Source organism: Esox lucius, chromosome 18, assembly GCF_011004845.1.
Source record: "Esox lucius isolate fEsoLuc1 chromosome 18, fEsoLuc1.pri, whole genome shotgun sequence".
Lineage (NCBI taxonomy): Eukaryota > Metazoa > Chordata > Actinopteri > Esociformes > Esocidae > Esox > Esox lucius.
In genome coordinates, this window is record NC_047586.1 from 21693530 (window position 1) to 21717359 (window position 23830).

Sequence of the window (23830 nt, forward strand, 5' to 3'; positions counted from 1 at the left end):
GCTCTTTGACACATCCTTGCCTATGTCCAGTTGGACTAAGGAGTTTTATTTTGATCATCCACTATGTTGGTCTTGGTCTAATGTTTTTTGGCATGGCTGAACTCACCAGTGCTTCCTTTCATCATCTCAATGTACAGTTACATCATCTTAAAGACATGCCTTACATTATTGCTACATCTCTGATCGATTAATAAAAAATACATGGCTCATGATGGCCAGCTTGACTGGGATTGATACTTATTTGGTTCCAATGTTGTCAGACATCAGCATCAGACTCCAAATGCAAATGCAAAGCCTAGAATCAAGATTAGATGTAAGCTTTTTGGGCATGCACTAACGATTCAATGAAACACCTGCCTAATCAGAAACAGCTGTGAAGCAAATTGCCCAAATACTTTCGATAAACTGAATGGGGGCACGAAGTACAAAACATGGTGTAATTTTTAAATAGTTAATCCGTTGCAAATGGAAATACTCTAAATTGAAGCTGACAGTCTGTACTTTAAGCCAAAATGAAGCCCATTGGTTCAATTCACAAATGGGACCAGTATACAGCTCCATTTGAAAAGTAAGGTCTGAGTGAGGTACAGAAGGGTTAAAATTTTTAGACCACTGCAAATTGAACGCTTCTGTTCCTTACTCAAAACTTTCCATTTCTGGAAAGAAAAGAAAAAGATGCAGTGGTCTCTTAAATTTTTCCGGAGCTGTATAATAGAGTCTGGTAAATGTATAAGGCGCAAGTTTTCCCAACATATGGATGAAACACTCTCCAAGCTCTTGAGTACAGTGAGTCTCTAAGAAGAAAACACATGTACACCTATGGGGATTTATTAAGGCAGTCTAGTCTTAAATCTTAGTCTTTCAAACATTGGCTGTCATTTTGAATGCAGGTTGCAGGTGAAGAACATTTTGGATATACCAGCTTTGGCTGCATTCCAATGAGAAATACACATCACTGCAAGCTAGCATAATGTGACCTGCATGACAGATGTGGCCTTTAAACTACAATTATTTGGGTGAAACAAGGCAGACAAAATAAGGCCTTATGAAATATGTCTTTTCTTGAAATTGTTTATTTTAATGACCAAATTCATTTATAATGAATCGGATTTACTATACCGTGTCTTTCTACCAATGGTGATGCAAAAGGGCACTTATCCCCCGCCAATGTGTAGATCCCACCTGTGGGATTCCATCGACCAATTAGTGCCAGAAAGCTCACCACACATCAGCAAAAAATGTGGATTAAGACTCTTTTTAGGCTTGGTTTTATTTCAATGAAATAAGTATTGGACTGTTTACTTTTTCATAGCGTAATTGTTCCCTGCCACCTTCCAAACTGGCATGGGCTACTTCCCCCACAACGCCTCCCTTTGGTTACTGAGGTCTACACTGGAATGTATTGCTCATTTACATTTTTTACAATTGAGTGGTGATGCTGGAGGTAAAAAGATGTTTCTCGTGGAAGCAGATGAAGGACACCCTGATGAAGGTGAAAGATGAAACGCATGGCATATTTTAATTATGATCAAGCCAACACAATAAAGGTGTATTAACTTGAAAAATCCACATGACCACCTGGGTACATTTTTTATACTATTCAGTCTATTTTTTCTTTGCTTCTGTATGATTATCTCCCTTCCAAGAGTGCCTATGGTAGTTTGACAACTTTGGACATCCTGAAGCGCTCCTGCTACCACATATTCTGCAAAGGATGTTCCCTGTTGTTGGTGAAGTAGCATATATAATAATTAAGAGGAGGCTAACTCTCTGTGACACAAACAAATTGCTTTATTAAGTTGTAATAATACTCCCCCCAAATTATTGAATATCAGTCTGCTTGCCTCTCAGCATGACTCCTCAACAGTAGCTCCTTTTGATCAGCTGTGTACATTGTAGCCACTGGTGGTAGGAGAATTTGCAAAAACAAATGTTAACTAACTGAGCAACTGCTCATTAACTAACTAGCTTTTGGCGTAACATATTCAATGTCATGTGCTGCAGTGGTTTTCCCCAAACCTGTTGCCTTTTGTTTCATGTTAGGTTGGCCTGGCTGGCTCAGCTACATTGTTAGCATGCTACTATCCATGACTGAAAAATTCTGACGGTTGGTGCGTAAAAAAACTATGTTTTTTTTCTTTAGGTCTTTGTTAACACTACTTGACATATCAAATTTAACCAATTGTGTGTGAATATTAAGTGAGATTATTTTTGCTTGGTACCAGCCTGAAAACCATCAAACTGCAGTAATTTTGTATATTCTTAGGATTTATTTGAATCCATGTGACTGTATTCTCTTGATGTTCTCTTGAGATCAAAATTCAGTTCATGAAAATAACAAATGGAACAAGCAAACTAGCCAACTATCTAACCATGTTGCCCTAAAGCAACAGCTAATATTTTGTCAGTGCAAGGCCCTGCGTGCTTGTGTTTTTAAATTATTGCCAAGCTTTGTGTGTGCCACATGTTTTCATTGAACACAGACAGTCCGAGCCCTCAGGGGTTGCTTAACCTGTTTGGAGGTTTTACCTACTAACCTACAAACAGCCCATGGACAGCCACAGCACCAAACGGCACAAATTTGGATAATGAATATCCTACCCATTACAAGTTTTTTCTTGTCCTTCCACCTGAGAAGTCCTTGATTATTCTACTATACGATGATACAATGGAGGACAGCTGTTTCTTTCAAGGGGCCTCAGCATTAAATTATTTAGTCTTTGTGTTACTGATCCCAGCTTATTTTAACAAAAGCTTTTAAAAAGACTGCTCCTTACTTGATCGGTCAATTGCAAGCAAAGAATACCCATAATGCAATGTTAACTGTAAATTCATTGACGTTCTTAGGCGGAAATGTGAGTGTTTCTGTTTTGACAAGATTCTTGTCCCTTTTAAGCCAATTGTGTTCTGTGTCATCAATTTAACCCAACAGCACAGAGTGGTCCTTCTCACTTACAGCAGCCGACACAACAGTTTTGTCGCTGCAAAAATAGCTACAAGTACCAATCACTTATTAGAATTCCAAATAACTGACAGTGAGTTGCTGTGAGGATTGATTAGTGATTTTTTTCTATATACATTATATTCTACTTAAATTAATGAAATATACACTACAGTAATTCATTCAAATAGATTATAATATTATGAATTGTGTAAAGGTCAAAAATGTGTATCAAAGTTTAGTTATAGAGTGGAGAAAGAACACTGCAATATAACACTGCCATGGTATTTTCAAATTTGATTGGGATTTTCATTAATTTAACATTTTAGAACAAAGAATTATGATCAAACGAATTTAAGTATGTAATGTATGATAACTTGGTACAGAACATTACGGACTGATACATGACGGCTAACTGAAATAGCCTATCAATCGAATATGCAAAAACAGCTACGTATTTTCGTCTGCAATGGGCCCTATAATGTTTGCAGGCAGCAGAAGCTTTAAGCATACATTAGTAGATATGAGGCACATAAACTCCATTGTGGGTCAGATGTAGAAACACGTTCTGGTCAGTTGAAACAGCGACCGAACATATGCCATTGCGCATACATATACATACCATAGACCACCTTTTGTTGACACACACAATCCTGGAAATGAAACATAATTTCTAAAATGTTTCACGGGGCTATGTCTTTGCAACACACGTGTTCTTTAATTATTGATTTTTGCTAAAAGAAAATTAAGATGTTTTAGACTTTTCACAAAATATTACACATATATATTACACATATATATTTTAATAATATGATATGTGTCATTATTACTGTATTACAACAACATTATTGGGACTTTGTTAAATCTTCCGTGTTGCGCATTGTTTTCTGACCATATACGGACTTTGAGGTGACGCTCAACCCCACACCCTTTCAGGCAACGAATGTTTCTCTTTTTACTGAACATCACTGATACCTAACAGCAGATAATCGTCTACTGTACAGCTCTTTCCAAGATGTAGGCCTAAGTTTATGCAGTTCCATACACAGACAAGTGAGAGGCGCTGCAGGGCTCCGTAGAAAGCCAAAGTAAAAGGGGAGGAGCGGTATCGGGAAGTAGCCACACGGTGTGTCTGTGTGACCAGGCATTCGTTCATATCTGAGAACCAACCGACGCTGAGCAGGGAGCGGATAAAGACGCGTTCTGTGGCATCTGCCAACTCCCGAGTCCCGACCACTCCGCTCCCAATTGGCAACGGAGAGACAGTAGCCAACAGTACAACGCAAACAGCGGACACCTGACAGGGAGAAACAGAAGGGTTTAGACAAGAGGCAACTAACACATTTAGCCGTAAAATGCAACAACGGTCTTTGCTGGATTAAAACAGCATTCACACATAAGCGTAATAGACAGCGAAACAAGGACGAACGCCGGTGCTGAAGCTCAGCCGCGACTAGGGAGGTAAGGAGAAACTGCGTGTCAGTGCATGAAAGACTACTACTTTATGCATTTTTTATGTTCTGTGTGTCAGGGTAAGTTTACGCTTTACGTCCGGGCCTGTCTCATGAAGAGAAAATACCGTGCTTTGCCCCAATGTGTGTCAGAAGCAGGAGACAGGTTCATCTGTGCCACCCCTTACAGAGCACCATCATAACCAAATGGGGTGTGCGGTTCTCATGTTGTGCGCAAGCGCCTCTGCCAGGACCAGAGAAAAAACTTCCTGCTAAGGTTTATAGCTGGTGTCAGTTTGACATTTCTGGTAACAGTGACAGTACCTGGATGTCAATAAATAAAATGTTCTCTCCTAGGTTTTTCAGGATAACACAAACCTCAAGATGCATTTATGTCGCAGTGGTAGATCATGTTCTGATCCCTATTCTGGTTCTGTGAATGGACGCACAAGTCTTTTGTTCTATACTGTATATTGTTTATTTTTGCCATGCTCGTGCGCTCTTTTGTTAGTTGCAGTCACACAAGTATGCTTCCTATGTAGCAAAGCCATGCACTACAATACGGACTGAGATACTGAATATATATATATAAGCCACAAACATTATGTAAGCAATGCTAATCTTTCTTTTCAATATGCAGTGAGTCAATGTGTATAATTCCGTATGTTAAGTGGATAAATTGATATACGTTTTACGTCGTCAGCATCATTGTGGATATTGATGTTTGACAGCAATGGTTGTAGGCTAATGCGTACACAATCTCTGCACCGCACACCGTGCCAGCCGCCTAATTTAGTAGCCTGAATGTCACATGGAACTTAAAAAAAACATGTGACACAATATGACGGAGGGACATTTTGGACTGCCATTTGTGTTTGTAAAATTGACGAGAAAATTATGTACCGTAAAATGATGTACAGTGTTTGCTGTTAACGTGTGTAGTTTGCGTGACACTGACTCTTGCAACTCAACTTTACTGTATTAGTTTATATTTCACTCAATAAGCTATCACATTGGTGACATAAATACTCGAGGAACACTAATGCATATTGGCAACATAATAATCTAAAAAATAACATAGTTTAGTGGTTGGAGGTTTGGCAAGGCTGTATCATAAAATACATTAGTTTTAAAGGGATAGTTCACCCAAATAACAAAACTATATTGGTGTCCCTAACCTGACAGCAATCCATGCTTTTGCTTTATTTCCCATACATAGTTTCCAAATGCTAATGTTTTTGTACATGGGGCACATCCTATTCAAGACCTGGTAGTCATGTAAAACATTTCCCCAAATTATGTCAAAATCCTTATCAGTTTGACTGTGAACTGTAACAATGTCACCTATAAATAATATGAACATTACAGTGTGAAAAATGGTAATATTGGTACCAAGATTTGAATACTATTTGTTCCCCAAATGCTGAAGTCTTTGTAGTTTTGTTCATATCATGTGCTTTTGAGCTTCACAATACATTTTAGATACTCCAGAGGAATTGAATATGATGTGTGAAAAATACTTATGCCAAAACATTAGCATTTTGAAACAGTGCCTCAGGAATAAAACTAAAGTATAGATTACTTTCAGCTATTGTCTCTTGATAGGCAAAAAATCAGGTAAGGACTCAACTATGTTCTTATTTTTTACTCAGGGGGAAATATCCCTTTAATGACTTAAAGATATACAAATAAATATGTCCACCTGGTGTTTATTACTTTACAGTATGCTGGGTATTACGGTACAATACCCAACATTGCATTGATATAGCTAGCAGGTAGTGTGAATCAAGCATGGGATTAAGGGCTTTGGTAGCAGTCATACCAGAACAGGCAGGAGGATCTACAGTTGATGAGGTGAGACAATACGTTTTTCTCCAAGCTGGGTTCATTGAACCAAGGCATCTCATCTCAGCTTTATATGTGTGCAGAGTTGACATTGCATATTTGCAATTAGGCTACTAGTATTTCTGAAGGGTTAGGGCTGTGGGTTAGTGGCTGTGATGAAAGGTGTCTGTCTGTATTGGAGTCCTTTAAGGTTTTTTTCAGTATTAAGGGCATCGTGGATGCTATCTTTCCCTCTGTAGGGATAAACATGCAGACCATGCCTCCCCATAAGGGAATTATTAAAGTGTGTTGAGGGCAGAAGGGAAGGCTTAGTTTAGATGTATGATATCCCATTCGGAGAGGCTTTGCACGCCTCTGTTTGTTAACTGGGTGAACTTCTGTAGGACGTTCGCCCAGACTAGTTTATGCAGGCAAGTGGGCAATGTGTTTGTTTTTGTAATTCGTTACGGCCCTGTACACTTGGAGTTGCACTAGGTCAAATTTTTTAAGTCTAGTGTTTGTAGTTCTGGCCGGTGCTAAGACAGCAATGGTGTCAAACTTGCATTAGTCGATTTCAGATTGCAAAGACAGGTGGTCAGACACTTTCAACCCTCTGGGCCAGGTTTGGTATTTCATGTGCTTACTGTAACATCAGCTCTCTTGAGCTGAGGTGGAGTGGGTGTGTTTGAGGTACTTGAAAACAAGTGCAAAAGTGAAGAGTTCATATCAGAAGACTGAAGACCAAGTAAAAGCAGGCCTTAGTGTTGAGGCGGTAGGTTATGGCATGAATTTTGTGAGTGGAAGCTTAACCTATCTAGCAACGATGCACAGAGCCCTTGGAGTAAGAGACAATATGTTTCTGGTTCTGTTAACTTAAAAAAAAAGGTTTAATTTGATTTTAAACCAGTTTAGCGTAGCATAACCTAGCCAAAGTAACCTCCATTGCATTGAGTTGTTTTTGTATTGTAACATCGTTCCGCATAGTATGTTTGTCCAGTGTGAAGTTATGCACCTTCATAATACAATCATTTGAAATACAATCACAAGCATTTCCTTATTTTTCTGTTGAACAAAAACATTGGTCATTTCTCAATTTCATACTCATGTCCAAACCCAAGAGGGAAAAAAGGAATGTTTGCCGTATTACTTCACAGAACTATAAAAAAAAGGAGGTTCAGTAAACAGACCGGGGCAAACACAGGTACAACCTATAATGGTTATAACAAAACATTTATAAATAGTAAACTGAAGAGGTTTTGATGTGTTTGTTAGTTTGTCCTGTAGGCATCCCCCTAACACATGAACTGTAGTTGGGGTGGAAGTCCCCTTGGCTGGGAAACAAGGGTCAACTACATTGGTGCTTAAAGCAAGGAACTGTTACAGGAAGGTAATTTATAAGTTAAGAATAACTTCTCAAGGGTCGCTAGCATGATCTTTCCTCTCATTTAATGATGTGCACATGGACCGGGGCTTTTGTGATTGTCCATTTACCGTTTTTCCACCGCCAAACTTGATCTTTTAATTAATAAAGCTCTGAGATTTAAGATTTCTTTCCAAGCGGTTTTCTGAGCCAAACCCTTTGTTGATTGGCTTGGCTGTTTGGCAAACTCATTGAGCAGGGCGTTGAAGGGAGGGGTAACCAGGGGACTACAACCCCCACTACACTACATGGAGCCAAGGGCCTGTAGGCGAGATAGAGATCTAACAACGCAGTCGTTACCAGTCCATATTTTTAAATACACATGAAATTTCTCAGTCGCTAAAAGAAATGGACCTACTCATTCCCTACTGATTCCCCAAGAATTGGGACATGGCTATTTGAGCATTGATCATTTTATTATCATGCTTCTGGACCCTAACCCAAACCATTTTTTTTATTCACTGTCCTGGCTTGGTAATGGAATTCAATTTTGCTCATTGAATGAAAGATGGCCATCACTGTAAACCTTAGAAACACCTTTTATTTTAAGAAGACACATCTTATGGTGTGCAAAGTATCAAACTATCAAGCTCAGGTTAAATAATACATCTTTCTGTTTTTGGACCAAGAATCATGGGATTTCTTGTTGCTGTATGTATTGCTTCATCCACACTGCAGATGTGGTGTGCCTGTTTGTTAAGCCTGAGCAGATCTTCACTTTGCAAAGTCACTATGAGAACCATATTAATAACGAAAGTAGGCTAATCTTATTATAACATTTGGTAGCATGTCCATGGCATTTTGAAATGCAAATGCAGTGTAGGATAGTATTTCTCAGTTGAAGCCGATGGCTATGTTCAAGAGGAGCAAAACCACAATATATAATCTGTAAATTGTGACTGAATGTCTGGTCTACAAATAATATTGAGTTATTATTTCTGATTCAAGGTGATTTGTAGATCAGTCAGTCAGCAGTTGCCTGCAGTCTTGTTGGTCCTCGCAAACACGGCCAATTACTTTTTGTAAAAACTGAATAATCCTACATGTTTATTATAGCCTAGGGTAATTGTATATCCTACTATTTAATGAATAAACTATCTTCAGTTGATAGGATTAACAGCCATGTCCTCCTGCAGTATTGGTGCTGATGACAATGCAATGCATAAAAGACCCTAAACACACAATTTGAAGAAACTGAAAATATCAGGACATGTATTGGATATTCCTCAGAACCGATATTGATACCGCCATGAGCCATCACATGCTATTGCCGCCCGTTTTGTATGACGTATTACTTTCAAACTGTTTCTCCATTCGTCATTTGGACCCCAGGAAGAGTAGCTGCTGCCTAGGTAACATCTGTGGGTATCCTTAACAAAACAGGTATTCAAATACACCTGGTATTAGGCGTGTCAGAGACATAAGACGGGAAGGATTTGAGCCGGCTTGTTGGATTTGCTTATTGATTTGCAGGTGTAAGAGCTATGTTGAGATGGATGTAGAGGGAAGTGACACGAAAGGTCGGTGGCATCCTTGTGCCTGGTTCTCAATTATAACTCACTCTCTTTTTGAAAATGTCTTGAAGGAACTACCTCCACACATTGATGCATTTAGATCAGTTTTAGACGACGTCTCCAGTTTATTGCTTGCTAGTGAGCAAGTGAAATGTCAGTACTGGAAGAATCCCTTTCCTTGACATTGTCCTAATCCCCTCTGCCTTTTTTTTATTAAAAAAATAAAGGATCCTCTTGTCTTTGCCCCGCGGCAGTGAGAAGCACTGCTGTTTTTCGGACTGGGTAGTCCAGCAACCATGCCAGGCTTAGGCTGTACATGGTCTTACAAAGCAAGAGGATTTCTACTGCTGTAACAACACAGTCAGATAAACATGTTGGGAAAGCTCTGAGGCTTTATATGACTGCCAGTGTTTAAACGAGATTGTACGGACAGGCGTTAGAACAACAGGCTACAAAAGGCCAAATTGCACAGAGAAGATCTCTCTCCAGAAATAAAATTGGTAATGTGTATTTAATTTAAAGGCTTACTTTCGCTATGTCTTGATCCCCAGATATCTCACATTGATTCTTCAACTCCCTCATTTCAGCTGTGATGATTATTCACTTTGGATCAGTACATTTAATATTTACCTAGCAGTGGAGGCTATTGCAAAAGTTAGTATAATAGCTAATGTAGACAGGGTGAAAGGCCACAAGCGAGCTGCACGGTTTCCCGAGCCTCTTTAGAGGCCAGTGAACTATGAAAGGCAGTCTCTTTCTGTTCAGCTGCCCTCTCCTACACATGAGCTCTGGGGGCTGTGGCTCTGGTATCATAGCACTAAAAGCTTGCTGTTAGACTGCACAGAGACTGGAATGGTCTCGGAGCGACACAAAACCCGGAATGCTCAACAATCACAGATTGAAGCAGAGGCGCTCGCTCTCCTGCAAGGAGGCAGTCCCTGCAGTTTCTTTTTGTTTTCATTGTTTTCCTCTATTAAAAAACTGTGTCTTTAGGAAGTCGTGAATCATATAGATTCAAGGCAATAAAAAAAAAAAAATATATATATATATTTTTTAATTATGTATTGTTTTTATACATGGTGTAAAAAATATTTATGACAATTTGCATTTAGTTGTGGTATTGCTGAGCAGGTGATTCGTTTTTATGAAGCTAAATCAAGCCCAACACTTTCCAGTGATATGACATGACAGAGAAAATACCAAACCCTATTTCGAACTTGAGCCCTTTAAACCATAATATTATACTCTGTTTATTAACGATGGCTTGGAAAATATCCATGTGTATCATTTATGATTATTTTATAAACTTGTAAGGGTTGATACTTCTATTTGGGCTTAGACCTCCAGGTCATTGGGCTTGTACAGCTTGGAATTGTATTATATGATTTATATGTTAGGAACAATGCAATGGACACAAAGCAAAACCTGTTTCATTCTTTGGGCCATAAAGGCTGTCGACAGCCTCTAGATATTATTTTTGCACTGCCTCACTCTTGTGTGCTATTGTCAAACTCACTGTCACTGTGAGGTTTTTCAGATTGCCAGGGTGTTTTGTAGGCCTTCCAGTAAATGGCACCATATCTACCCGTTCCCCACTACACGCCTTGGTTTCATTTACCTCTGAGCAAACAAGGCCTACACTGTTTATCAACCAATTCCAAACCAACCTCTGGCTGCATCCCCCTACGCTCTTCACTTCATGTAGATTTGATGTGATGGGTGGAATCTGGCGAACATGGCAGAAATTCTGTGTAGCTACTCCGTTCTAAACCTTTTTATTCATTTACTTCCACACATGGTCTGGCTGCTATAGTCAGAGGAGCAAACTCAAGCACTTGAGGATACATATATGGGACCAGACTCATGCAGTAAATGGCTTATTCCTAACCAAACCTTCCAAACCCATATATGAAGCCTAGAGGGAAGGGGGAGAAACTAAGGATTTGGTTTGGAACTGGGCCTGTAAGCCATCCCCTCCGGTCCCCTGGAGGGCTTGAACCCTACTGTGCGGTTAGTGGTCTCAGCAGGGGGCAGGCTAAACCCATTAGCTTCACTTGATGACACACAGCAGACCAGGTCCACACAGGAGGGAAGCAAGCTGAGGACATGGGTACGCTGCCCGGTGTCGCCGTCAAATTCTGAAATCTGCTGCTACCTTCTGGCTCGTCCTGGCTAGATTTTGTTGATTTATAGACCCCCATTAAGGCACGCAGACATTGGTAGCGTTTGGCGGCAGAGGGTACTTAGCACCTCTGAACAGAGTGCTGGCCATAATTACAGTGCAAAGCAGCCGTATCTCGCCAAACGAGTACATGTAGAAATCGATGAAAATGTCTTCAGTCAGTCAAAATACAACCTTACCAAAACAACAGCACACCTGTTTTCTCCCCTTTTAGACCACAGTCTGTAATAATTCCACAGTAATTGACTCATTAGCTGGAGGAGATTTCTTTCTAAATACTTTTTTAGATCATAAAATGTGTATGTACATAGAAAATTAGAATTGGATGCACTGACTCATGTTGTTGCTGACTCTGAGGTGTTTCAGAATGTCTTTCAGCTGGGCTACGTGGATAGCTGCTAGCCTGTGACTGCGACTGTGCTGCCCCCCTGGGATCTCTTTAATAGACCACACCGTCTCTTTAATGAGGTGCCTTTTTATTAGGTTGTTGCTGCTTCAGAATAAACATTGTCCATAATGAAATATAAAATGCAGTATGTTCAGGGATGGTATCTGCTGTGTTGGGGCTTTCAGATGGAGCAGAATAAGTCAGACCTTGTTTTAGAGGAGAGGCAGAGAGTGACTGCTGGTTAGCCCTTCAGGGTGCTAGCTGGCCCTACAGTGTTTTATGTAATAATTTATCAAAAATTGAATAATTTAATCTGCCTTCAGGAGTTGCTGTGTGGGAGCTAGGCAAGAGGGAGAGAGATGACAGGGGCCTGGCGAATCAATCCTGAGGTGGGATGAAGTGTCATTCTCATCCAGCCTCTACTACTTCCTGCAGCCGGCCCTGACCCGATATTAGCCCAATCGAAACCATCACACATCCTTTACCAGTCTCCGGAAAGTCACTCATTTCAATCAAACAAATCCCATTTCCCTGACTAATGAATCTTCTCCCCATGAATATACAGTGTGTGAGGCTAGTGTTTTGATGACTAGACAGTACTTGAGGCTAGACAGAGCCATGGCCTACTTGTGCGATCATGACCGTCCAATTTCACTGTGATTTCCTTTAGTAGAAGAACAACCAATTCGGTTTATCCGGAAAAACAGTTCAGTGTTTTCCCTGGGACTTTGTTCAGCAGGGGTGGCAAAGTCTATTTTAAAAAAATCTTTGGTGGTTATTTCCTGCACATTCTGCAAGGGCATGTGCCATGTTCTAATATTATTTAAAAACTTGTACCTATGAGTAGTGCATGAAGTTAGGATGCCAACCAATACATTCTAAGGGGTTTGACTAGGGCTTTGTTTTACACTGTTTAATAATTCTACTGTTTAATAATTCTACTAATTATATGTGTTAGCATTCTCTTGTGTTATTTGTCATTTACACACTAACAATCTTTTTTTCACTTTGTATGCCTTGATATTGTGAAAATGTAACTTTTCCCTTTTTTTTAATAATGTATTCAATTTGTTTGTCTCAAGGGAAATGGTGCAGATTTCTAGGTTGTTTTTGGCACCAGGTCTGCCTCAAAGGCAAAGTTCATGACAAAACATTACACATGCACACAACGCCCCTTGCTAGCAAATTGCTAGTTCAATTAAAAATGCATAGAAAGTAACTCCAGTAGTAACTTCATAATGTGATTTTAGTATTTTCAATTTAAATGTGCCTACTTAATTAATATAGGGGAAGCACTGCAGTTGATTGGTTGGATTAAATAGTCAACAAAAACATTGAATATGATGTTTGCTGCTGTTTCTGATACAAGACTATCTTGATCCTTAATCCTTGCATCAAGGCTTCAACCAGTACTACTGCTAAGTATTATTGTACCGCTACTACTACTGCTACTACTGCTTCTACTGCTAAGTATTATTGTACCACTACTACTACTACTGCTACTACTTCTACCACTACTACTGCTAAGTATTATTATACCGCTACTACTACTACTACTACTACTGCTAAGTATTATTGTACTGCTACTACTACTACTACTGCTACTACTGCTACTACTGCTACTACTGCTAAGTATTATTGTACCAATACGACTACTACTAGTACTACTGCTTCTACTACTGCTAAGTATTATTGTACCGCTACTACTACTACTACTGCTACTACTGCTACTACTGCTAAGTATTATTGTACCACTACTAATAATACTAGTACTGCTACTACTTCTACTACTACTACTACTGCTAAGTATTATTGTACTCCTACTACTACTTCTACTACTACTACTGCTAAGTATTATTGTACTGCTACTACTACTTCTACTACTACTACTTTTACTACTACTACTAAGTATTATTGTACCGCTACTACTACTACTACTACTACTACTACTACTACTACTACTACTGCTGCTAAGTATTATTGTACCGCTACTACTACTACTACTCAAAGCAAGGATATCCTTGTTAAATTCTACTATTTGCAGGTTTTTTATAATCTTTGCTTTTGTTCTGGTGGACAGGTGAAAATTCATATGTTTTAAATAACAGGCAAAGAAAAATGCTTGGCTCAGTCTTCCATGTTAATACTGACAGAATCATGTAAATTAAAGGAGAAACCCTTTGAAGAATGTGAGGCAAATCTGTTCAGTACAGATGGAGAGTGAAAGTCCAACCACCATCGATCCTTATGGGAGTAAGGTCAAACTGAGACAAAGGCTGATATTCAAGCTTCCAATGGAAGGACATGCATATATTGTTTCTATGCCATCTTTTCGATAATTGTGTCATCGATGTTCCTTTCAAAATTTATGTCCCTCTCATTTACCTATTCCTAACCACATTGAAATGTGTTCATTATGACGCTTCCATATTTTACCTAATTACAGTATATCTACATGTATGCGTTATCATTCTTAAAGTATTTAGTTAATGTAAAATTGCATGCATTATCATGCTTAACACATAATGCACATCACATAGTGTTTGAATGTGTGTTTTATCATTCTTCAATTTAACCAGGGGCATTGTGTACATTTGTATAGATAAATGCATTTGTAAGTAGTTTACGTTTATTGGAAGTATATTTAACATTGACTTGCAGCAACGTATTTCCATACCCATGCAGGGTAGGAGTTGAAAGGTGACTCTTGAGTTAAGAGGATACATAAATCATGGATCCATGGATGTGTGTGATTAGAATCTCTAATACTACGTATGTGTGTACTGTTTGTATTGTACTGCGCATCTTTTAGCAACGGATTAAAATATCAAATTGGCCATAACAGCACAGGCGACTAGTGTTGTGATGCATGCGTTTATTCATTTGGAATTTGTCCAACGAGCGCTGTGCTGCCAATGCTGGATAGTCAACATATCTAGACAACAACAATGCTCTTCATTAATTGTTTTGACTAACGACAGTGTGTACTAAATAAATGGAAAATGTGAGACAAGATGGTTTACTGAAATATTTTATTCTGGACTTAAATGCACTGTGACTGCCCATGTGAAAGTCTCTCTCGAGCGGCTCTGTGACATTGAATCACTATAACAACAGTGCTGTGGAGAAAATGACATGTTGCCACATTAGTTTAAAACATGTAGCCGGCAGGCTGCACAATTATTTATGTGAAAATGGAAGAAATGTCTATTGATATTAGTCGCTGTGCGTTGTGGTGATGGATTATTTTTGTGTTGGAGTGGCGATATTGCAGTTTCTGAAAATAACACGCACAAGCATGCACTCGCGCTAATATTCACCAACCTTCAGAAGCGGCTGGTTAACACGGTGTAGCGACTCGAAAGGCAGATAATTTGGTGCTTGCATGTAAACTAAAACAATTTAACGCTAGAAGTCCTAGCTAGGAGATTATTCTGCGGAATCCCTGTGAATTGCTAGGTTTGTGGTCCACTGTATATTCAAAGCCCTGTATGTGTAACCCTTGTGAACAGAAATACTGCAGTCATAGAAATGACCCTGGTTTTAATTGAAGTCAGCTGAGCATAGCCACCGCTATCTCTGGTCATTTCTCTGATGCCGGTTGGTCTTTGGTGTGTAATTTTATAGCCCTCCTAAGTAAGGCATTTCTATTTCCACCACATAACTAGGGTATTGATTCCTCTATCTACACAAATTCATTGGCTTTTGCAAGAGTATCCTTTTGATGTGAGTAGGAAAATATTCTCTGCTGTCCCTAAGGTTTCAATGCAAGACACTTTTGGTTCAGAGGGGTTAATGCAGAGCATTTACTGTCCTTTCGCAGTCTGTTGTTATGCATAAGAATCAATATTAATGACACCCGTGTAGAAATGGTTCCACTACAGCTTTAAGTTCTTTGTTTTAATATGAGTGAGAAGGTTCAGCAGACCTAAAACCTTTGGTAGATTAATATCATCTGAAGCACTTGAAAGTCAACCTCAGCAGCTTTTCTGAAATGGAGTCAATGTTGTGCTAGCCAAGTTGGATTATTAATGGTGAGTTTCTATCTTTTAATCCCTAATTGGTCTCCTGTGATCACAGAGCTTTCTGATTAAGAAAGGCCATTAAAGTTGATGTATTATGCCTGTCAGTCAGATAGCCATTTTAATCAACTGACAATTACGTGCATACAAGATTCATAGCTTGAGTTCCTGTTGACAACCCTGTAATTGGTTACGTGGAGAGTGTTGGGCTGTACTGTTTGAATGACATGGATGTGACTTGACATCTTGCAAAATCAAGTTCAGACAATTGGTAGAACGATTTTAATTTGACCTCTTTTTATTTAAAAAGCAGAAGGCACGGGTAGTTTTTGTCAACCCCAAAAGAAGACTTGCTCTGTATAGTTTCTCAGTTAAATTTAGGCCTAAATCATATCCATGGATCAAGGATAGACTGTGGTCTGTTTTTGTCTTAATTTAAATGTTTTTGTAATTTCCCCTCGCAATCTGAGTTACGTTTTTTGTCTTTATTACTGTCATCCACGGGTGACTTTTGACACAAAGTGTGTCTTATCCATTAAGGAAATGCTAATGTATGCTCGGAGCAAGAGGAGCCTCTATGTAAATCTATAAGGAGAAGTCAATGAGCTAGTTAATGATCTTGTGACGAGTAATGGAAAAACATCCCTAATTTCATGGCAAAGTAAACATCTTTCCTACAGGCTTTTTCTAATAAAAGAGAATTTATGAATAGAGGCAAAATAGTGTCAGTTACATTAGGTATTTATTATTTTAGTTAAACTACTAATTTTGACTTAACTTTTTGTAGTTATAGTTAACTTTTTGTCTTAAGCATTACAGCATAAAGAACATTGAACAAATGTTTTACCCTTTTGGATGCACAATGTTAAGACATGGACAAATGCATGTTTAAAAACCGAAGATACACATACTAGCAATAGCAAGATAAATATTATAACTGCAAGAAATTATTTTAGCCTTATTATAAACTGCTTAATAATGTCATCAGTAACATGACATTGATATTTTACTGAAATACTGTTAGACAGCTAAACAGCAATATGCATCTGCAGAAATACCCCAATGAAATATGACTACCGTGAATCTCTTCACACTACCAATCAAATCCCTGTTCTTCAATATTCACTCAAGCAAAATGTGCAGCATTTTGATAGGTGTTTCAAATCTTGCACAATCATCATAATGTAAATCAGCCCGCCAGGGTTTTCTGTGAGGCAAATGAAATGTTCTCTGTTTCATTTTCTAACAGTTGGATGAATAATAAAAAAGCCCTTTAGAAAAGAATTGGATAATTTCTCTGTTGAGCTGGGGGTCATTTCTTCCTATGCTTTGCTTGCCAGATCTCCAACATCAACACCTTCAGTTTGGCTGAGCCTTCTCTAACCTCTCCAACTGGGCTTTGAACGGCAGATGGGGACATAAGACACCCCGTTAGTACAATGATGTCCTTGTGTTTGGACAAATGGCCATTTAGAAAGTCAGACTGTCCACTGTTCCCATAGAATATCAGTTAGCATTTTTGGAAAATACTATTCCTAACAAACCTTGCTTACTGAGTTTTTGTAAGCATTTCCGTAATGCTTACACTAACAAGTTAGGATTGCAGGTTGGTGTGTTTGTAATTGTTAGCCAGCCATAAGATGTCCAACTTACCACACTGCTTGCCATCACCGTGTCTCTGGAATGAATAGCATCATGAGATCATAAGATCATGGATCACGTTGTGGTGTCACTGTAGTCCAGTCAGACACTCTTAGTTACCAAACAACAGAAGCCTTGTTGACGTTCGTTCCACGACCGAGACCTTTGAAGTGCCATCACCCATACAGAATGGTAGCTTTGTTATCAGCTGATTCAAAGACAAGCTTTGAGTCAGTTCTGAATGGAATATCAAAGACCTGTCCTTCACTCCTAAATGCAATATAAAACACTGGTCATTTAGTTCTGACTTTAATATAAAAAACAAGTGTTAATCTCTCGTGGATAAGAATTCGTAGCTTAGAGCTGTTGTAAAACAACAAGTTTGCGTAAAATAATGAACAGAGTTAATTCCGGGGGCCTTGGACAAATTCAGAATTTCCAGGTGTTATCGTTCTTCGATTACTGAAGGGGAGGAGAGACTTGACCCATGGACTTGTTAATATTTAAAGGTCTCCTCCTGTTTACCTAGCTTTCTAAATTGGGACACCAAAGTTCACTGGCTTTTAGAGAGTCCTAATGTTATTAGTGCTAACACTAAATCTTACACTTTAACCATAATCAGCAATACCTAACCCTAACACTGACCCTGATTGTAACCATAAATTTAAGTGTAACCTTTTTCATAATGTGATCAGGAATGTCCTCATTAATTAACTTTCTGATTTAACCACTGTTTGGGGACGTATCATATTTCTTGCCCGTTAATTACTTTAGTGAGAAAAATGAACACAGACACACACACTAACAAACATACGGTACATACATATTTACCTAAAAGTAACCCCAATTCTAACACCTAAGCCGCAAATTGCATTTACCCTCGTGGGGACCTTCCAAAAACGACCAGTTAAATTCACATGTACACACAAACATGAAGCACGAACAAACAAGGACAGAACCAAAGACAGACTGAGAGAGTGAGATGCTCCGACAGTTAATAGGCATCAGGTTTAACTGTAATACTGTGTATCACACATTGGACAGAATTTTGTCTCCACTGCACAATAGACATTACCACAGAAATGTGTTTCTGATGGAATTTTCCACTCAGTTTGAGTGAACGGTCATATTTGACACAAAGCCTGCTGCTTTGGATGGATGCTAGGGGGCCTGAGAAGGATGCTAATGATCAGTGTGTGTGCTTTATCCTTCTCTTGCCAATGCTGTGTCGTTCTTTTCGCAGGTGTAGACCGCAATACTCAAAAGATCCAATTTGCCTGTAATGAGAATCGCCATCCACAAGAGACCCAAGGTATGGTAAGATATCCAACACTCATTATATGTACCAATAAACAATTCATCTCGCCATGAGAAAAAACAATCCATGCAAGGTTAGCCAGTACGAGATGACTGGGTAATCTGATGCACACTGTTTTCTAAGCAAACATCAAAACACTCATGTTGATTTCTCTGTAACTGTTTCAAAGACTGATTGTAATTTCTTAGCTCTTACTCAGTGTTTGAGGATACTTTGAAAAACTGGGATACTTATTACTGTTTATTACGTATTTATACCCCTTTTGTGAGCATCTGAAGTTGTGCTTTGAAGGTTTGAAGTAGTTTGTTCACGGTCAGATCCATTTGAAATGACAAACTAATTTCCAATGCTATATCTAACACCAGTGTTGTTGGAGCAGAATTTATGCCTCTTGGAATTGGAACAGCAAGAAGCAGCGTAATGATTTCGGCTGTAAATATTAGTTCAGTTTACGCCTAAAGTAACTGCCTAGTAAAACCCTCACTTTTAAAAGTTGATAATGTTGTTGACACATTCTAAATTTGTTTGTAGCCAAAACCCAATTTGGAGAAAAATAAATTAACAACTTCAACCAGAGTTTGCATCTCCTACAAACCAGTTAAAGAAAATTGTGAAGTAGGATGTAACACCCCTGAGGTGGATGAGCTAGCCAATTAGAGGTTTAGAGAAGAATGAGCTGGCCAATCAGCCATCTACTTGCATTCATAATCATTATGAATCATACACACCATTGTATTGCTGGTGTACACCCACATCATTCCAACACAGAAAAGCTGCTTTTTAAACAATTGTTATGGAAAGAAACTATTTTACACATATTTTTTGTAATGTTGTAAAATAATTTCGCCTTTGATCTTGATCTTTCGCCTTTGCCTTTACAAGTGGTTGGGGTTTAGTGGTAGTGTAAGGAGGGGCTCACCTAGGTTGGTCTCTGTCTACTCTCAGACCAGACCTCGCAATTCTGTCCAAAAGCAAAAAAAACAAACTGCATCCTGGCACCAAGCAATTATGGGTTTAGTGTCCGGTCTCAGGTCATTAAGAGATAGGATTACTGCTGGGCCGAAGGACCCCGGGAATCTGTCCTTCCCTCTGGTGGCCCGACTCACCGCTGATGAAATGGAATTGAATTAATGGGGCTGCCCACTGTGCTGCCTGATTAAAACGACACACGCGTCTTTGATCCCAGAGCGAGGTGACCAGGCTGGCCCCCCTGAGGGGCATAGGTATGGTGAAGGGGGAAAGGGGGTGGGTTTGTGTGTATGTGTGTGTGTAGGGGGGGGGTGTGGGTGTGTGTGTAACACTGCGGTTCATTGGTTCGGGTCAGGCCAGCCCTGATTTAACACTTCTCATTATGTGTGCTGGGATCTACCGCATGAACCTCTCTCGTGCAGAACTGCTTGTCTGGTTTCAAGGGTGGATGGGTTGAAAAAGCCTGCCAAGATAGCAGCCGTAGATACAAGATGGCCGCCTCAAGATGTCAAGTAGAAATACAACCAAACACTATAAAATTCAGTCATTGTTTTGACTTGGCCATGCTCCTTTGACCATAAGTTTTACATCATCTCTCTATATTTTATTCTCTGAGACTGCACTGTAGAGAAGAGCCGAACAAGTGAAACCACCTGTTTTTCTCTGTTTGTGGGGTGGTTGGGTTGCGGCATGTGTGTTTCTCATGTCGTTGCATAGCCACATGTTAACATTGTCGCCTGCTTTCCACACACTCCAGCTAGTCACCGCTGGTCCCGTCATAGTCTTCAATTGTAAAGGTCTGCGTAGACTTGGGACCATTTGTTTCTGTACGCAGCCCACACCGGGCAGAAGAAGTTGAAAAGGTCTGCTGTCCTCTAAAAAGACTTTTGCTTGATTAAGGTTAGTGAGGGAACTGGCATGGACAGAGAAACCACAAGGGCGGTCTGTTGCAAAGTTGTCTGCTAAGCAGAAACTCTAACGATCCTAATGATATGACCTCTGACATGGATGACATGCACTGCATGTGGGATATGGTATGCCTGTAACAGCATGGTGTGTGTGCGTGCGTGCATGCGCAAGGTCATGTTTTCCATCAGCCCTTTGGAGATATGAATAAAACTGCCTCTCTTTCCCTGTCTGCACATCCATTGTCATAATAAAAAGGGAGCTTTGCACTAATTTGAAGCCGGAGCTCAGCCTCACACTGTCCGCGGGCTGCAGTGCGAGCGTGTGCACAGACACACACGCACAGACACACACACACAGACACACACACACAGACACACATGCACTGCCGATTCCCTAACATAAACATTCGCTCTCATCTGAGCGGTAAAGACATCAGGCTCAGTGGGGGGTTCGGGCAGGGGGGGGGGGGGGTAGCGCTATGGGGTGCGGAGGCCCCTGGGGGACAGCGCCCACAGCAGGGGGCCCAGCGTGACCCTTACCACACACACACAGCCTCACAAACGCACTCACACACCCCAGACCTCTGAGGTTGCCTCACAGCAGGGGTCACAACATGACATCTCGTCCTGGAACGTTGAGCTTAATATCTGTGAAGGCTTTGCTGGAAGAGAAAGACACACACACACACACACAAGCACTCCCGCAAACAATCGTGTAATCACCCTCCGCCATCCGCCTCTTCACCATTAATTCGCGGCCGGGCTTTAGCATTAGCACCATGCAGAAGTAATTTTAAGTGAACTCAATACACTGTTCAGTAATATTACTCTATATGTTGTGGCATAACAATGTTGCCTGGGGTGTTTCGTCATCTTCTTAAGTGTACTTCAGTGGGTGGCTGAGGTAAAAAAGAGAATGTGTATTATTGCAGCGGGGGGAAGAACTGACATAGAGAAACCTCAATTCACTTGACACCTAGATGTGTGAATGTATTGCTGTGTAGTGTTAAGAGCTGGATTGCTGAGTGGCTATTGTCTCTCTCTCTGTTTCTCTCTGTCTCTCTCTTGGTCTCCCTCAGTTTACTTCAACACCCTTCGTATTTTAAAAAGAGTTATTACTGTTCTGGGATTAAATATTAGTATAACACCATATTGTTCTTTGTAATAGCAATCAAATGAATGTTCCCACATCTTCTGAGGCCATTGCAGGTGTACTGTACTGTTTGTTTCAGTGAATACCTAGCCTTGGTACTGTTGCTGGAGGGAGTCCTCTTGACTAGTCTGATTCTGTGTGTAGTTGCAGTTGTGAGGAGGGGGATATGCTGCAAGTCCTCTGCTCCAAAATGGCGGTGGCGCAAGTGCAAGCGGCTGTACTGTATGCTTAACAGACCAGAGCGAAGTAGCTTGTGTGGTTGCCTGCTTTGTGCATGAGTACTACTCATCAATGATAATGGGCTTGATTTATTTAGCGCTTTTCCAAGTGCTCTAAGTGCTATATATCAGCAGTGTAGTCGTTTAATTGAGCACTTAAATCACCGACCACCGCGCTATTGAGCACTACCGCTGGTTTCTGTTGTTTTGTGGTGACTCTGCTGTGGTTGGTTTCCGATGGAAGAGACATTTTTCCAAAAGGTGATGCTACATTTTCATAAACCTCAGGATCAATTAGGAGCGAAGACAGATGGTGAAAGTACAGGCTGTGTCCTGAAATTGAACTCTTTTCCCTACAAGTGCATGACTTGAGAGCTGCTATGTAATCCAGGCCCAGGTTGTCCCCTGGTTTTAGGGTGGAGATCTTGTAAAAATGATTGCACTTATAAGGAAATATTGTGGCACTTCATATTCAACTACCCAAACGTTTTGGTGTGGCCAAAACTCGTGCCCGCAGACTTTTGTTCTCTGTGCTCTTAGTCTGGATCATATTGATTCTCTGATTGCTGGAGACAACTTAACAAACTTTTTTTTTTTCATCAGACCCATCATATTTGGCCCAAACAACATTAACGGTGGGGCGATCTCAGACTGAAGTGTGTCATGAATGAAATAGCTTCTCAAGAATTCTGTTTGAGCGGTCAGGCAAGTTTCAAATGAAACCATAGTATCTCTCTCAACAGTGATAACAGGTTGCCCTGTCATCACAGTGCTATTGGCCCAGAGCCTTGTGCCACTCAGCATCTCCTGTGAGGACTAGCTTTCCTGGCTGTCGTTGACAGGTAGCATTACGCTCAAACACTCTCACACGCGCGCGCACATCAGAAAACCCTTGGCTGCCAGTCAGCCTGTCGGAGACCACATCCGCCCATCCTTCCATTCCTCCTGTCATCCAGTGTTCTCTCTATAGACAAGTCTCCCTCTGTGGAGATGTAATCCTTAATATCCAGTGGTGTGCCTTTCAAAAAGGATCGTATGTCTCCCTTCTGAAAACTTGATCTTCTCCCTATGCGTCCGGAGGGAAGTCTTTGCGCTTTTGGGATTCGCATCTGGCTTGTGTCTGTGGGAAAGCATTATGATTTTCATATATGATTGGTGTATGATTTGTCCAACCATATGCTTATTGCGCTAGTGGTCCTGGGTCAATCCCTGACATTGGTAGATGCCTATCAAAGTAGATAATGCGTATTGTTTACTTTAGGCAACACAACATTGGGCCATGGAAATTGTCTCCTGAGAGCACTGTACAATATTTTATTCTATTAGGTTCTATTATATATTTTTCTTGGAACACAGAGCCTACCTGATTCTATTCTGTGACAAATACGTTGGCATCAATTCATTGCTATGGTACAGTGGATATAAAAAGTCTACACACCCCTGTTAAAATGCCAGGTTTGTGTGATGTAAAAGAATGAGACAAAGATAAATCATGTCAGAACTTTTTTGTGGCTGTGTTCAGAATTAACCAATCACATTCAAACTCATGTTAAATAGAAATCATTACACACCTGCCATCATTTAAAGTGACTCTGATTAATCGTAAATAATGTTCAGCTGTTTTAGTAGGATTTTCCTGACATTTTCTTAATTGCATCTCAGAGCAAAAGCCATGGTCCGCAGAGAGCTTCCAAAGCATCAGAGGGATCTCATTGTTGAAAGATATCAGTCTGGAGAAGGGTACAAAATTATTTCCAAAGCATTATATATACCATGGAACACAGTGAAGACAGTCATCATCAAGTGGAGAAAATATGGCACAACAGAGACATTACCAGGAACTGGACGTCCCTCCAAAATGGATGAAAAGACAAGAAGAAA

At 40.1% G+C, this 23830-nt stretch overlaps 1 protein-coding gene across 2 annotated transcripts in view; it reads left to right on the plus strand.

Annotated features, from left to right (window-relative positions):
- The first annotated feature begins 3963 nt into the window (after positions 1-3963).
- LOC105017509 (kelch-like protein 29) overlaps positions 3964-23830 on the plus strand; it is a 259421-nt gene continuing 239554 nt past the window's right edge. Inside the window, exons 1-2 of one of the 2 annotated variants that reach the window (XM_010882176.5) lie at positions 3964-4402; positions 18627-18700. The gene's annotated coding sequence lies outside the window, so the exon portion shown is untranslated. The remainder of the gene's footprint in view (positions 4403-18626; positions 18701-23830) is intronic. The other variant, XM_010882175.5, reaches the window with a different exon arrangement.